Source organism: Trachurus japonicus, chromosome 23 (assembly GCF_045865225.1).
Source record: "Trachurus japonicus isolate A0001 chromosome 23, Traja_1.0".
In the NCBI taxonomy this organism is placed as follows: domain Eukaryota; kingdom Metazoa; phylum Chordata; class Actinopteri; order Carangiformes; family Carangidae; genus Trachurus; species Trachurus japonicus.
In genome coordinates, this window is record NC_140929.1 from 16,692,206 (window position 1) to 16,710,544 (window position 18,339).

The window sequence follows — 18,339 nt, forward strand, 5'->3', positions numbered from 1 at the left end:
TGTAAGTGATTGCTGTCAGAAGATATAACTATTTAAGACTTAATATTAACACAAACATTCCGCTTACTTCTGCTTTAAGCGTAATCATCATAAAATAACAGGAACCCAGTCGGACACCTGTATACTGCCTCATGCACACGGACAAGTGCAACTTGCACTTTCTTCAAGGTTCACCTAAGGTTCATGAACATACATCTTCAAAGTTCAATCAAGGGTCATAAACATAGAAATTTCCATTACACTCCCGACCATCGACGGTGCTTCAACTGTTGTGACACCGACCATAGATGGCAGCTTCACGTTGCATCGAGACTACGACACACAGCATCACATGTCGACTCCCCTTGTTGTGTCTTCACACTTTCCAAGCTCAGCAGCTCCTCAGCTATTTCAAAGTTCTCCGTGACTGAAGATGAAAATAATCAGCAGTTGCTCTGTATTGGAAATGTCCGTGCTTTCATCCAGTGCCCACACGTTGTCCCAGTTGCTCTTTGAGATCGTTGGCCAGATCTTCGATTCGGTCGCGTCACTGTATCATTCTACAAACCTATCTCACGGAGCTTTGTTTTTTGTTCCGGGCATACAGTGTGGATCAAAACTATTTGTGAGAACCTATGTTTGTTTTTTTTGTGATCAACTATTTATTTGTGTATGGACCATTTAACAATTAGACACAATAAACATAATTTCCTTTTTTGGTGTACATAAAATGCACAACATAAATAACTAAAAACAAACAAACAAACAAACAAACAAACAAAACAACAATAACAACAACAACAACAACAAAAATCTAGTCTCTCTTGCCTTTCAAATGATACTACCAGAATCGTCAACACTTCTCTACAGTCTGGTATTTTCCCTGCTGCTTTTAAAATGACACAGCCATTTGCCATCGTTTGGCTTATTTTAACCTCATTTCATCAAATAACAACAAAGAGTTAATTTGGTTTTACCAACCATAATTTACTTTAATTTATTTTCTGAAAATCAACGTAAGTTATATATTTTTGAAGCTATCCGTCTTACAATTCTGCACATGTTACTATCTGTGCTCTCTCACTCACAGTGGCTTTCCACACAAACAGAAAGTGAGCTGAGGAAGTTGTTGCTCTGCAGAAGTTAAGATCTCAACTAGAAGCCACAGTGTCACAACCTGTGTCAAACGTATTTGATCTTTCAAACACACTTAAATCCATTTTAGCATCACAGCTACGCAGGATTTTATTTTGTCTCTAAACCGATGAGCAAGGCAGTACCTTCCAGTTTTCTCACAAATTGCTAAGTTAAGCAACCAGTCCTTTGGGTATAAAAATAAACAGCATACACACAAGTCAACCATTGATATAAAATCAATCATTGTGTGTTCAGTGTGATGCTGTTTATATGGAGGAAGAATTATATAACAGCACATTGGAGAGCTTCCAAAATAAATCTTAAATGTCTAAATACAGAGAGGAGCACGTTTGCATCATGAGAAAAGAAATGTTGCAGCAGGTTCTTATTGGATGAATTATAATTATAAAAAAAGTTGCTGCATGCAGTTGTGGGAAATGGGGAAGAGCTGCAGAAAGAAAGTAATGTTGCTGAGGTCCACAGGGAAGTAAATAAGATCTGTCAGAACTAGCAGTTGTAGCCTTGGTGTTTGTAGGCTCAGTAGCACTGTATCTGGGTGCATGCATTTTGCAAGTCGACAGGAAGTACATGGTTACACAAGTGGTTGTGATGTGGGTTCAGGCCACTGCAGTGAGGCAGGTGCACATCTCACAGCAGCATGATGTGGAGGAGACTTTCTTGGCTTTTTTCTTTTGGCTTGTCTGCCAAAGCATGTAACTTGGTATTTAGGAAAAGGTTGTCTCTTGGTGATGGTGTTAGATGATTCAATATCAGACAAATTAGCAGTCCAGTCAGGGGACATTTCACACGTCTGAAATCCTCCAACATATTTGGACGCCTCCGTCAAAACTGATCTGCCCTCCAGCTTATGCATATTGTGCAAATTTTGTAGCTTGTACAGTGCTCACTTTTATTGTTAAGCACATTGAGTCTGTGCTTGTTACATGAAATAATTTGACTTGATTTGCTTATGAACCGGTCTGACAGTCAGTATTCCCATTAAGCTGGCCTGGTCTCCCTCATTAATACTGCCACCATCCGCAAATCACTGCACATATAGCCCCTGACCCCCACCACCTACTACACTCATACTTCACCCTCCTCCCCTCTGGTCGTAGGTTCAGACAACTGTCCTGCAGAACAACCCGCTTCTGCAAAAGCTTCATCCCCTCTGCCATTACAGCTCTAAACAGCAGGCGGTAGACGTCATGGTTTTTGTTTATATTGTATATACGTATATGTAGGTTATGTATTTATTCTGGTGTTGCACATGTGTTGAGGTTTTTGTCTGGAACAGAACTGTGAAAATGAATTTTCCCTCTGGGACAATAAATCATGACTCTGAATCTGAATCTCCCTGCTTTTCCTGTATACGACCCAGCCTGTCCATCAGAAGCTGCCTTCATCAGCTCTATTTGACTGAGCTATCCCATTTCCATGTTTTTCCATTTCTGTTGTAAACAGTAGGGGAGACCGGGGTTGGTTGTCACACTTTTTTACTCATGTACAAATTGCTCATCTTCAAAAAAACTTTGAACATTAATTCTTACATTAAATGAAAGTTTAAGGTCTTGGCTTGAAACTGGTACCGTTTTTGTCTTTAGAACATATTGCAACAAGAAGTAATTCACCATGAAAGACACTCTGACACAATGTGACAACCAACCCCATCACGGGGTTGGTTGTCACAGGGTATGGGGTTGGTTGTCCCTATGGAGGTTCAATACGGTTTCAGTCATATATTAGGATTTTAAAAGAAGATGTGTAACTTTCTTGTTTTTTAAGCTAGACACACCAAATAACTTTTGAAATGAATACCTAAATCATTATGAATAAGTTACCTCATTTGGCAACAACAAACAGCGTACCAAGAACAGGTAGCCTATATGTCCAATATTATAATAAGACTGAGGCAGGTGATCAGTTCTCTGAATTATCTAATGAGAAGTAAAATGGAAGAATTTGCAGTGCTATAAAATTATTTCACTGTGAAAGCCATTGTCACATGTGTGACAACCAGGGGTGGAAGGTAACGAGTTACATTTACTCAAGTTACTGTAATTAAGTAGCTTTTTTGTGTACTTGTACTTTTTTGAGTAATTTTTAAAATCAGTACTTTAACTTTTACTTGAGTACATATTGTTGGAAGAAATTTACTTAGTTACATTTTAAATAGCTTCCGTTACAAAGTAAAAAATATATATCAACTTGCACTGCGTCTGTGTGGGTTGTCAAAAGTAGCTACGCCGCTGCCGCCTCTCTCTCTCTCCCTTCACAGAAGCACACAGCAGCAGCAGGTACTGTAGGCTACACACCTCTCTCCCTGTTACGTGAGTTAGTGCATAACAGGGCTAGTCGCTATGTTGTCGTCTTAATATTAGCCATTAGCCGCAGCTAGCGGTTAAAAGCTGATTTTAATGATTAAAGACAACGCTATCAGGCATGTCCATCTACTAGGCTACGTTTACAGTGACCAAACGTCCTCTTTTGCCCGGATGTCCACTTCTCACGTCCTGTCCGGGGCGTCCGGGCTTTTTTTTTTTTTAATGAACTCATGAACATGTCCGGCTGTGTTCGGTAACGGGACCGCTGACCCTGCCAGATTAAATGACTAGACACACCGGGGCTGAAGGCCGGACCGGTGTCGTGCCAAGGTGCTTATCCCCGATAGGAAGTGTTTCCCCTGCCGCGGGAGCGCGCATGCATGCAGCGAAGGTGAAACTAAGATACTGCGCTGGATTTCATCTAAATAAAAGGAAACTACGTACATTTGAGTTGTTTGATTCATCGTTTTAGTGTTCTAGTTTTATCAGCGAGGTTTTGCAAAGTGGCTCGGCTATCAAAATAAATGATTTAATCTGTAGGATAGCTACGTGTTAATCAACGCACTATTCACTACGCTGAATTCAGATAAAACCGAGGCAATATAGGCTACTATAACGTGACATATAATGCGCTATGATGCACAATTTGTTAAATAAAATAAACTCCCCTTTTCAAAATCAAGATCGCTGTAATTATTTGCTGGCCTCAATTGGATTTGTTTCCTCTTTTCCATTCAAAGATACAGGGTTCTGACCATCAAATCATTTATTCTGTGTAGGCTATTACTCAGACCATTTTAATGAGCAAGTTTCCTCAATTCAGTGTAGTGAATAGGCCTAATGTGTTGAATAACAGATACAGATTTACTTAAAATGGTCTGAGTAATACAGAGAATAAATGATTTGGTGGTCAGACTTCACTAGTCCAACACAGGGGGGGGATACGTTTCACAGCAGGCAGAAAAGACAGTCTGATATAATTTGTTTCCCCCTGTAACTTTGGCTGTGAAAGAGGAAACTGGTTCATATTCACCAAGGTTACTTATTATGGTAATACAGAGAATAAATGACTTGGTGGTCAGACTTTGGCCGTGTTGGACTGCTGTAGTCTGACCACCAAATCATTTATTCTGTGTATTACTCAGACCATAATAAGTAACCTTGGTGAATATGAACCAGTTTCCTCTTTCACAGCCAAAGTTACAGGGGGAAACAAATTATATCAGACTGTCTTTTCTGCCTGCCGTGAAACGGACCCCCCCCCCCCCCCCTGTGTTGGACTGCTGTAGTCTGACCACCAAATCATTTATTCTCTGTATTACTCAGCAGCAGTCCAACACAGGGGGGGGGGGTGGGGATACTTTTCATGGCAGGCAGAAAAGACAGTCTGATATAATTTGTTTCCCCCTGTAACTTTGGCTGTGAAAGAGGAAAAATGCTCATACTCACCAAGGTTACTTATTATGGTCTGAGTAATACAGAGAATAAATGATTTGGTGGTCAGACTACAGCAGTCCAACACGGCCAAAGTCTGACCACCAAGTCATTTATTCTCTGTATTACCATAATAAGTAACCTTGGTGAATATGAACCAGTTTCCTCTTTCACAGCCAAAGTTACAGGGGGAAACAAATTATATCAGACTGTCTTTTCTGCCTGCTGTGAAACGTATCCCCCCCTGTGTTGGACTAGTGAAGTCTGACCACCAAATCATTTATTCTCTGTATTACTCAGACCATTTTAAGTAAATCTGTATCTGTTATTCAACACATTAGGCCTATTCACTGTCATGTTCGTGTTCCAAGGATGAGGCCGTGTTGATAGCAAGTAACTTAGTTTAATGTCTCCCGTTCTCAACAACATACATGTGGCTCCATGCAGTCTTGCTCTACCCCGTTATATGGTACGGTAAGCTGACTACTAACCCGTACTGCCGCCTAGCGGTCAAACATGTAATAACATCCAATCATAACATCCCCCCTTTTCTAAGGTAAAATGCATTAACATGAATTATCACATTAGCTGTGTCAGTTATTTCAACCATTTCACATTCAGCATAACTCTGCAACACATAAGTTGTATAAACAGTTTATATCAGATTGCATAACTCAGAGTAGGTGTGTGAGAGTCAGTGTTACAGTCCATAGCAGGTGTGGGAGTTACCTGAGATTCACCACAGGTTACACTGAGCTCACCAACAGTCCCTTGAGGAGCCTTTAATAGACTGCGACGATTGCGTCTGAGGATTTGTCCATCATCAGTTTTCACCGTGCACGATCGTGGAGCAACTTCTTGCAGGACAGTTGCTTTTGCACTCCATCCATCAGCATCCTCAATCCTGACTGCGTCGTTGGTAGTCAGTGGAGGGAGATGCTTGGTTGTTCTGTCATAGAATGACTTTTGCATCATTTTCTGTTGTCGTAGCTTATGTTCAATCTTTGAGTGATTCTTTTGCTTTAATTTGTCATTTTGATGACTCGGCAATGTTGTTCGTAGCTTCCTCTTCATCAGCAGTTCAGCTGGTGATAGGCCGCACTGAAGAGGTGATGCTCTGTAGCTCAATAAAGCCAGATAGGGATCCGAGTCACTGTCAGCTGCTTTCTTTAGGAGTTGCTTGAGAATGTGAACTCCTTTTTCAGCTTGCCCGTTTGACTGTGCATAGTGTGGGCTTGACGTCACATGCTTGAAATCATATTGCACTGCAAACTTCTGCCATTCTTTGCTGCTGAAGCAGGGGCCATTGTCGCTCACCACGATGTGTGGGATGCCATGCCTGGCGAAGATAGATTTAGCATGTGTTATGACACAAGTTGATGTTGAGCTTGTTAGTAGCGCCATCTCAGGGAAGTTTGAGTAGTAATCCATTACCACTAAATAGTCTTTACCTCTGAGATGAAACAAGTCCATTCCTACTTTGTGCCATGGTGCTGTTGGCACCTCAGCTACCACCATAGGCTCTGCTTGTTCCTGTGTTTCTGGCATGTTTCACATTTACTTACAAGTGTTTCAATGTCTTTGTTCAGTCCCGGCCAGAAAACCGTGTCTCTCGCCCTCCTTTTGCACTTTTCGATGCTGAGATGGCCTTCATGTATCCTGTGCAACATGTCCATTCTCAAAGCCCGTGGAATAACAATCCTGCCCTTTTTCAACAGCAGACCATCCACAGTACTAAGCTCACCTCTGACATGGTAAAATTGTGGACATGAACCAGCTGGCCATCCCTCATCCATGTTCTTCATGACATGCTGTAGCTCAGCATCCTTTGCTGTGGCCTCCGCTATTTGTCTCGACTTTGTGTCAGACACAGGCAGTGTAGCCGACACCATGTTCACGTGACACTGTATGTCCTCGTCTGTTGCACTCACACTGTCGCCTGTAGTTGCTCTGGATAGAGCATCAGCAAGGACTAGGTGTTTACCTGGAGTATATATCAGTTGATACACTCTTTCCACAAGCCCCAGTTCTTCACAGGCTCTGTCACCAAGAAGTGATTCACGTCCCTCATTCACAACAAAGAAGGATAAGTGGTGCACTTTTCCTTTAACTGTGACACTCAACCTGCATGTGCCCAAACATTTGATTGGCCGCCCATTGTAGTCTTTCAGTCCAGATTCTTTTCTTTTTATTTGTGGCTTATTTTTCATTGCCTTCACATCACACATGCTTATGAGATTTGCTTTGGCACCAGTGTCCAATCTCATGGTGACTACAGTCCCATTTATCATTAGAGGAGCTATCCACTTATCTTCTGTAGTGACATCATTTACATTGTCTGGCTTATTTATTTGTTCACTTTCACAATTTACCATTCCAACAAAGAACGTGTCACTGAGATCAGGCTCGTCTATTAAGTTTACAGTTTTTTCTTTTTTCCCCTCTTTCCGTTTGGAGAAGCATTGTTTAGCAAAATGATTCTTGCCTTGGCAAGTGGAGCATTGCTTACCAAACGCTGGACACTGTCTAGGCTTGTGCTGTGAGCCGCAGCGCTTGCAGTTTATCATCACGTCCTCCTGCTGTGCAGGCCGGGTCTGTGTGCGTCGTCTCCGCTGATACGACACTGCTCCAACCGCTGCCGCGCTGTCGCTCTGCGCCGAGGCGACTGCAGACATCTCGCTGAACGTCCTCACGTGCCTTTGGGACAGCTCACTGGCCTGGCAGATCTTAATGGCTCCTGCCAGCGTCAGCTCCATCTCCCGTAGTAGCCTCTCTCTGACCTTTTTATCCTCTACGCCGTAGACGATCTGGTCCCGGACCATGGAGTCACTCAGCGTTCCGAAGTTGCAGGACTGCGCCTTTAGCCGCAAGTCCGTCAGGAAGCTATCAAAAGGCTCATGTTGCCGCTGTGTACGAGACCGAAACACGTACCTCTCGTACGTCTCGTTCTTCTTCGGAGAACAGTGAGTATCAAACTTGCTAAGCACTACATCCAACTTTTCATTATCTTCAGGACTGTCAAACACGAACGTGTTAAATACTTCTATGGCCTGTGGCCCTGCTATTGTTAGCAGCAGCGCTACCTTTCTTGCTTCCGGCTTTGCCTCGAGTCCCGTAGCCGAAACATAGAGGTGAAACCGCTGTTTGAAGGTGCGCCAGTTCTCGTCGACATTCCCCGTCAGTTTCAAACTTTCCGGTGGTTTTAAATCCATGTCGCCCATTCGAGTTTACTCCTGGTACCATGTCATGTTCGTGTTCCAAGGATGAGGCCGTGTTGATAGCAAGTAACTTAGTTTAATGTCTCCCGTTCTCAACAACATACATGTGGCTCCATGCAGTCTTGCTCTACCCCGTTATATGGTACGGTAAGCTGACTACTAACCCGTACTGCCGCCTAGCGGTCAAACATGTAATAACATCCAATCATAACATTCACTACACTGAATTGAGGAAACTTGCTCATTAAAATGGTCTGAGTAATAGCCTACACAGAATAAATGATTTGATGGTCAGAACCCTGTATCTTTGAATGGAAAAGAGGAAACAAATCCAATTGAGGCCAGCAAATAATTACAGCGATCTTGATTTTGAAAAGGGGAGTTTATTTTATTTAACAAATTGTGCATCATAGCGCATTATATGTCACGTTATAGTAGCCTATATTGCCTCGGTTTTATAGGCTACGTTCTCAATTCAGCGTAGTGAATAGTGCGTTGACACACGTATCCTACAGATTAAATCATTTATTTTGATAGCCGAGCCACTTTGCAAAACCTTGCTGATAAAACTAGAACACTAAAACGATGAATCAAACAACTCAAATGTACGTAGTTTCCTTTTATTTAGATGAAATCCAGCGCAGTATCTTAGTTTCACCTTCGCTGCATGCATGCGCGCTCCCGCGGCAGGGGAAACAATTCCTATCGGGGATAAGCACCACCGGCGCGACCCGACTTCATTCTCGGTCCTAGTCCTACCGGCCGCCAGCAGTTACAGTAAAGAGGCAAGTGTGTGTGTGTGTGTGTGTGTGTGTCTTTGTGTGTGTGAGAGAGAGAGAGAGAGAGAGAGAGAGAACCTACAGTAAAATACCCCCCCCTCCTTCTTGAGAGCAGACAGGAAAGACAGTAAAAAAAAAGCAGGTGTGTGAGTGAAAGAGGGAGAGAGAGATTTTTCTTTTCTTTTTTTATCCTTATGATATTGAAAATGGTATTGAGTATCGAATATTTTCCTTAATGTCGATATTGAGTTGAAAATTTTAGTATCATGATCATGATCGTGACAACCTTATTGCCAGTAACTGTCCATCTGATTGGCTCTGGACAACTGCAGTGTCAGAAGGTCAGAATCAAGTTGGTGCCACAGGAGCTAAAAGATGATGGAGACCAGTGTATCGATGGAGAAGGGACAAATTTGGAACATGGCCATTATAGCCCCCCCCTCCCCCCCCACAAAAAAAAAAAAAAAAGTAACTAAGTAACTTTTACTCTGAGTAAATTTTAAATGAACTACTTTTTACTTTTACTTGAGTAGATTTTTACACCAGTACTTTTACTTTTACTTGAGTAAAATTTCATCAAGGTAACAGTACTTTTACTTGAGTAGATTTTTTTGGTACTCTTTCCACCCCTGATCATTTCCTTGAGGAGCTAGGCCTCAGATACTGTTCTGTGTGCAGGTTTAGAATGGGCGGGCTTAAGTCTATAGCCGCTTTACGTAAAGCGGTCATACTTACATAAACCCGCCCCCTGCTCTGCTCTTGTATAAATACATTCAGCCAACTGACTTCTGTGGTTTTCAGTCCCAGGTTGGTTTTTCAGTGTAGCTGAAACACTGAAACAGCCAGCTAACTAAACGTAGCTCATGTTCACACACAGGTGAGACCATTACTGTCCTGTTCCTTCATATAACGAGTTTACAGTGCTAATGTTAACGTATTCACACCGTGATAAGCAGCCGTCACCGCGGGGAGAGAGGCTGACTCCCCCGTCACACACCCCTCACAACGTTACACATACACACACAGCAGCAGCAGCAGCACCGTCTTTTGACTAGAGTCTCCCTCATTAACACACTGTCCGACCAAACAGCCTCCACTCACGCACACAACCAGACACACGGGAGACCAGCCATAGGCTACTGTACAATCACGGACAGAAAACACCGTTAAAAAAAAACAAACAAAAAAAAAAACTCCTCGTGGTCTCAGTCCACCACACGTCCGAGCGGACACACAGCTGATCAAACCATTTCTTACCTTCACTCTGGTGTCTAAAACAGGCAGCAGCAGCAGCAGTCATCCAGTTAATAATCCACCGATCGATATTATTCCCGTTTTGATAGTTACTCGCGGTCTGCCCGTTTCCTCCGTTTGCATTGTGTGAAAAAGAAAAAAAAGTTTTTAGCCGCGGTAGCAGCCGTAGCTCCACCGTGTTGTTTCCCCCGGCCTCCTCCCACCGGGACACGGCTGCTGCTCAGCTCGGACGCGGTGTCACGGGTGCCGGGCGGTCTGGACCGGGTCTGGACTCGCTACCAGGTCCAGAGATGATTCACTGTCTCTGCTACTGCTTCTCCTGTCAGGACACGTGAAGCTAAAGCTAAGCTAACGTTAGCTAAAAACTTTATTTATTTTTTTCACACAATACAAATGGATGCAACACGCTGACCGGTAAGGAGCTGTAAACAGGAGCAGCATGGTGGATTATAACCTGTTGCAGCTGGATGACTGCTGCTGCTGGGACTGTTTTAGACACCAAGAGTGAAGGTAAGAAATATTTCCTGAAGTTTTATCAGCTGTGTCGGTGCTGAGGACTGGGGTGTGTGGTGGAGTGTGTTTGAGGTCACGTTTAGGTCGTGTATCAGAGACGGTCAGTGAAGTCCAGCTCTCCTGCCATGGGGCGTGGTCTCTTTGCCTGCAGCACGACCACATCGCGACACGCCCCCACCGTCCGGAACCAGAGAAAACTGCTCATTTATTGACAACTTTGATGCAGAATTTTATATACTTAACGACTTTTTTAGTCCTCCAAATTTGACAGAGTGGTTAATAATATATTTTCCTGTGGTATTATAAACTTATTTACTCTTGGTTTACCCGGTCTTTAAGCAAGCAGTTGTCTCCATATTCAAAACCACAGTGAGATGTCAACTCGCTGAGGTGTGAAAAAACCACAACAAACCCTCGGTTACAGACAACCACAAGACATAAGTTGATTTTATAATAACCCAAGATATGCCAAAAGCGCTTAGTGCAAACTATGCAAACTTATTCTGCAAGAATGCAATAATGTAATTGGACAATGTTACCGCATCCAAGGAGGAGCACATGGCTCCTTCTCGCTCTTGTGCCTATGTAACCTGATGTAACCAAATCTCAGTGTGCACTCTCGTACAGACCTTTGTGTGTATGACAGTCCACCTGTTGCAAGATCAAATAGCCGTAGCCGACAATGGCATAAACAAAGTTGACTCACCTGCTCGATCTGAGGATGATTTTGCCTTGCCGAGTGGTTCCTCTCCGAGCTTTGCAGCACGACGAGAACCCCATAGACATATTAATACAAACAGAAAATTGAAAGATTGGTCAGTTAAAATCAGCAAACCTATTGTCATTCTGGGAGATTCCAACTTATCCAGAATTACTCCATTTGAGGATCCTAAAATTCAAATTGACAGTTTTCCTGGTGCGGGGATTTATCATATGCAGTCCATTTTGAAAAATCTCAAACCACACAAAAAAGTCCAGGAAGTCATTCTTTCGGTGGGCCTTAACAACTGCCTCGGCCGTTTGCTTCCAAGCACTACTGAGTGATGAATGGGAAAAATATTTTTTACATGTTTTGAGGGACACATTTAAGGCCTAATTAATATGATAAGAAGAAAAATACTGAATTTGGTTTACCCGGTCTTTAAAGCAGAAATAAGCGATCCGGTCGTTTTGGCTAACTTTCTGTCAGCCGATGGAGTTAGCAGTCCCCGCTCTCGTCCCTACGTCACCACATTCACGCGCATCCCTTGGCTGCACACACAGAGAGGACCGCCCCTTTATGTAGGGTTAGGTTAGGGTTAGGGTTAGCAAACAACAAACTCAATCTACAGCAAACATTGATATACAAAGGCACAGCCCACCTGCTCAGGTATTTTCACTGTTGCTGACCAGCTTTGTCACTTCCTCACTTTCTGTTACCAAGCTACAGTGGCATCAAGTCTGACCTGTAGCAGGAGCTGGGCTCAGAGAGGGTATTTTAACTCTCTGAATTGTAAATGCAACAATGGCCAAACTTTTCTTATTGCTAACACTGGCTATGTAGCAATAGCAAAACTAACAACTTAGAACTTATTGATTTAAGTTCATGTTTTCAAAGACTATCAGACGATCACTAAATACTTTACTTTCTTAAAATGATTTTTCAATCATCTAACCAGATCAGTTATGAAAAACAAATACAAATGTATATGATATATGATGAGTATATCTGAATTTTAAAAAAAGAACCTCAGAGAGAAGTGATGAGCAAAAAAAAAAAAAAGTTAGCCTATATGCAAACCTTACTGTAGTATTTGTAGTAGCCTATACTACAATGAGCTGTGCTTTGACTGTATGTGGAGAAACAGGAAAACATTGAGATAGCGTCACTGGGGATCTGGTTGCATTATAATTTTGTATCTGAGATTAGGATATAAGGAAACAGACTCAAGGCTGACACTTGACAATGACACAGCCATTTGCCATTGTTTGGCTTATTTTAACCTCATTTCATCCAACAACAACAGAGTGAACAAAGTTCATTTGGTTTTACCAACCATCATTTACTTTCATTTATTTTCTGAAAATCCACGCAAGTTATATATTTTTGAAGCTATCCGTCTTACAATTCTGTTACTATCTGTGCTCTCTCACTCACAGTGGCTTTCCACACAAACAGAAAGTGAGCTGAGGAAGTTGTTGCTGTGCAGAAGCAAAGATCTCAACTAACACAGAAGCCACAGTGTCACAACCTGTGTCAAACGTATTTGATCTTTCAAACACACTTAAATCCATTTTAGCATCACAGCTACGCAGGATTTTATTTTGTCTCTAAACCGATGAGCAAGGCAGTACCTTCCAGTTTTCTCACAAATTGCTAAGATAAGCAACCAGTCCTTTGGGTATAAAAGTAAACAGCAGAGGTGTGGACTTGGACTTGAGACTTGAGACTTGACTTGGACTTGAGTCCCGATTTTGATGACTTAAGACTTGCTTGATCAAATCAAAAAAAGACTTGGACTCGCTTGGGACTTGATGCCAAAGACTTGAGACTCTACTTGGACTTGAGAGCAAAGACTTGAGACTCTACTTGGACTTAACCCTTTTGACTTGAATTCAAGTCAAGTCACAAGCAGCAAGCACAAATATTAAAATATTTAAAAAAGTGTCACATGTTATACTGTAGCAGCCAGCCAGAGACATTCTATATAGACCCCACTCCTGTTATCAGTCTTGGCTGTATAATTAATGCCAACACACTAATTCCTACCACACACATAAAGATAATCTGGCTGATTTTGCCCCGATTTTCCCCCTTCCGACCAAAGACAAAAATTGCCCGGTTATCTTGGCTCTTAAGAGTATTTTATGAGATTCTCCTGTAGTGTGTGGTGTGTTAAGATTTAAATTCTCCCAACGATCGGCTCGTAAAACGGTCGGCGGCGACAATCGTAAATATTGAACATGTTCAGTATTTACGATTGTTGGTCCCAACAATCGTGACCGTTTGGATCAAAAGTCGGCTTGTGTGTGGGAGAAGCCGACCATCTCGAGTCACCGGCTCTGCGGAATGTGACGTGAAATTGAATGTAACCAATAAAAAAGCGAGCTGACTGCAGCACACGTAGCATAACAAACCAGTGTGGCTAACGGCTCCATGGCATGGATCTATATAATACATCCATGCACCATGGCTATCATCAAAGAGTAGCCTACGTCAGATCACGTTTGATCACACAAGATTTCTGGCGTGTTACTGTACGTCAAATTTTAAATAGCTTTATTGGCAAGAGAAGGCAGTGCTTATATTGACAAAGCATATCACAATAGAATATTAATAAAAATAAACAGATGAATAAGTGGCAGAACATTAACAATAAAATATAAACAACTTAACAATTGAGGCGTGGTCATGATCTTTACTTATCATTAATTATAATCGATTTGTTTGGGACTCGAAACAAAAATCTTAGGACTTGGTTGGGACTTGAAAAAAAATCTTGGGACTTGGTTGGGACTTGAAAAAAAATCTTAGGACTTGGTTAGGACTCGAAACAAAAATCTAAGGACTTGGACTTGACTTGGGACTTGAGAGCAAAGACTTGAGACTCTACTCGAGACTTGAGAGCAAAGACTTGAGACTCTACTTGGACTTGCAACATAGGGACTTTCTCCCACCTCTGGTAAACAGCATACACACAAGTCAACCATTTATTGATATAAAATCAATCATTGTGTGTTCAGTGTGATGCTGTTTAGGCTATATGGAGGAAGATTGATATATGATAGCACATCGGAGAGCTTCCAAAATAAATCTTAAACGTCTAAATACAGAGAGGAGCACATTTGCATCATGAGAAAAGAAATGTTGCAGCAGGTTCTTATTGGATGAATTATAATTATAAAAAAAAGTTGCTGCATGCAGTTGTGGGAAATGGGGAAGAGCTGCAGAAAGAAAGTAATGTTGATGAGGTCCACAAGGGGAAGTAAATAAGATCTGTCAGAACTAGCAGTTGTAGCCTTGGTGTTTGTAGGCTCAGTAGCACTGTATCTGGGTGCATGCATTTTGCAAGTCGACAGGAAGTACATGGTCACATGGGTTGTGATGTGGGTTCAGGCCACTGAAGTGAGGCAGGTGCACATCTCACAGCAGCATGATGTCCAGAGGAGACTTTCTTTGTTTTTTTCTTTTGGCTTGTCTGCCAAAGCATGTAACTTGGTATTTAGGAAAAGGTTGTCTTTTGGTGATGGTGTTAGATGATTCAATATCAGACAAATTAGCAGTCCAGTCAGGGGACATTTCACACATCTGAAATCCTCCAACATATTTGGTCAGGTCTGGGCTGGCTGAGATCAACAACGCCTCCGTCAAAACTTATCTGCCCTCCAGCTTATGCATATTGTGCAAATTTTGTAGCTTATGTAGTGCTCACTTTTATTGTTAAGCACATTGAGTCTGTGCTTGTTACATGAAATAATTTGACTTGATTTGCTTATGAACTGGTCTGACAGTCAGTATTCCCATTAAGCTGGCCTGCTCTCCCTCATTAATACTGCCACCATCCGCAAATGATTGCACACAGCCCATGACCCCCACCACCCACTACACTCATACTTCACTGTCAACTGTCCTTGTCAACTAATATATGATACTGAAAACAATAATTCACCAAAGTGTTGCATTACATTGATCATGAGATTATGGTAAATATGTAGAAGAAATACTACAATTTAATCACAGCAACATACTTAATTATAACCTTTTCAATGATAACAATCATGGTCTGTATAACACTTAAAGTCATGTATTCACTGGAATGTGAAAATAGCTGCTTCAAAATCTTCACTGTAAATTTTATGTTCACCCTAAAAAGTGTGAGGTCAAATGTGAACATAGAATAATAAACAAACAGTTAGTCTGTTCTCTCATCAGTGGAGGCTGAACAGGAGGTGGTTTTCTGGTTTCATCATCATCACAGCTCCATACATGATGTCCTTCTTCTGTTGGCACCGGCCACTCAGTTCTCACAGTGGCTCCTTAGAATCACGGTAAATCACAAAAACTTAAGTTAAAACATGGTGGAGAGGTGCATGACTGTCTGCTTCAGTTTAAGATATTTGTGTGTGAATTTACAGCAGTAAATGACAACCCCCCTATTCTGCCAGCTCTATGACAGATAGTTAACAACAGTGAAGAGAAACTCTAGAAGTCTCATTGAGGATTTATGTTTGGTCTTTTGTTCTCCTTTCCCTCAGTTTTATTTCTCAAGTTTATTCTCCATAGGTTTTGTAAGACTGAAAGGATAAACAGAAAATAAACATTACAAAGTGTAACGTCTGCTGTCTCTTTAAGACAATAAAATATAAAGTTACATACATTCTCTATACACATTTTACACAAACTGCAAATGTTCAAATTAAACAAAAATCTTAAGTGTCATCAAACTCACTGCTACACACATTCATATAAATCAACAGATGTAAACGAATCTACTGATCAGTCTGAGGCGTAGCACCAAGGCCCCCTGCTGGGCAGATTAAATACTACATCTCTGTCAGGGTTGGGAGATAACAGGACCCAGATGCAGGTAGCCAGGATACAAGTTTCAGTGGCATAAAAAAAGGGTTTATTCACTCACTTGTAGCATGGGGAAACACAGGAACACAGGTAGCAAACAAGGCAGGGGATAAAGTTGTATGTCAGTAAACATAGGAACTAGACGTAAAGAAACACTCTGGAAACTGAACTCCAGTAGCTATCGTAAATAAAGACACGGCAGAACACTTAACAAACGAAATAGAGGAATATTTAAAATGTTATGATAACGGAGAGGTGTCACCGACTGTGCTTTGGGACGCATGCAAGGTAGTAATGAGAGGCAAATTAATCGCTATGACATCCTTGCTTAAAGCCCCCGTACAGAGCTTTTAACTGGATACGCAAAAGTCTCTCTGGTTTCTGCTGATGTGTCTCTGTTACCTACAACAGCAAATGAGCCCATCAGTGTGAAGATACGCTATTTTCTAAGCAGTCTAATTCTATACCTCTGGAAGGCATGGTCGGGTCTGATCACTGACGAAACGATACAAATAGATACATTACGCTGCAAAAAAAAAAAAAAAAGCAAGTCCCGTCTTCTTTCGGACGTTTCCTAAACAAATCTACACAAACGTCTTCATGACAGTGGGAAATGCAGTCTTCATTCCGGCAAAACACCACCGCTTTCGTCCACAGGGGCCGCCAAAATCAACACTAAATGAAAAGTCTGTACATTAATTTGGTTTAGTTTGGTTTAGCAAGAGAATTGATGTAGGTACAAAGGATTTCTTGAAAATGTTTCTTGTTGATACAGGGACCCTGAATCTCCTTCCTGATGGGAGTCTTTCAAATGCATGATTTAGACTAGAGGATGTAAAGCTATCTGTGAGGCTTTCCTCCTAGTCTGGGTCGTGTAAATTTCCCCTAGCTGCCTCTGGGGGTTCAGTATAATTTTGCTAGCTGTATTTATAATTTTTGTAAGTTTACTTTTGCTTTTGGCCCCCAGATTCCCATACCAACATGTAATGTTGTATGAGATTATGCTTTCCAGCAGACTGGTGTAGACCGTCCTCAGCACTCTCCTACTAACCTCAAAGCTGTTAAGTCTCCTTAAGAGAAACAGTCTCTGGGTTGCTTTCTTAAAAATGTGGTCAGTGTGTTCAATAAAATTCAAATTTCTGTCTACTACTACTGACTATCTCAACATCTTGGCCTCCTATTTTAACCGGCTGACATGTAGGTTGTCCAGCCGGCCCTCACAACAAGTTCTTTGGTCTTAGTAGAATTTAGGAGGAGGGCGCTCTCCTCACACCAGGCCACAAGGCGGTGTATATGATCAAAGTAGGCCTTCTCCAAATCCCCATTTCCATTGACCATTAGACCCACCAGCGCCATGTCATCCGCATATTTAATTAGAATAAACTGACTATCACAAATTTGCATTTCATTAATATAAATAGAAAATAAGACGGGAGACAAAACGCAGCCTTGTGGCACTCCTGTGTTTGAGATAATTTCATCAGACATGGTACCCTGTACAGAGACTCTTTGAGGTCGATTTGTTAAAAAATCCTTAATCCATGATATCAGGTGACCATTTGTGTCAAGTGTTGATAGGCATTTTAAAAGAATGTCAGTCCTGACAGTATTAAAAGCTGAACTAAAATCAATAAATAAAATTCTGGCATAGGCCTCTGAATGTTGAATATGCTTACTGACCTTGTGAAGAAGAGCTAGAGTGGCATCCTCAGTCAGTACCTCTTTGTGCTTTATAGGCAAACTGTAGACTGTCTAGCCGATGTGAGTTTGCTAAGCGACCCAGTACTACCATTTCCATACGTTTACATAGAATGCTGGTGAGAGCAATAGGTCTAAAATCATTTGGTAAGACAGGCCTACACTTTTTAGGTACTGGGATAATTGTGGTTTCCTTCCATGAAACCGGGATTGTGTGTGTGTCGAGTAAGGTTTGGAACAGTCTAGGGTAGCACTACATAATACGGCCCGCGACTTACAGCGTACCTACCGCTCTCTTGCCGCGTAGGTTGCCGCTTATTTCACACAAGTACTGAGTAACTGCAGCTCACTTTCCCCCCTGTTTCCCCCGTGCATTTACAGTGTAACTAGGCTGCGTCTTAGCGCGTAACTTACATCCTGCTTCACACCAACTTCCACAGAAGTAC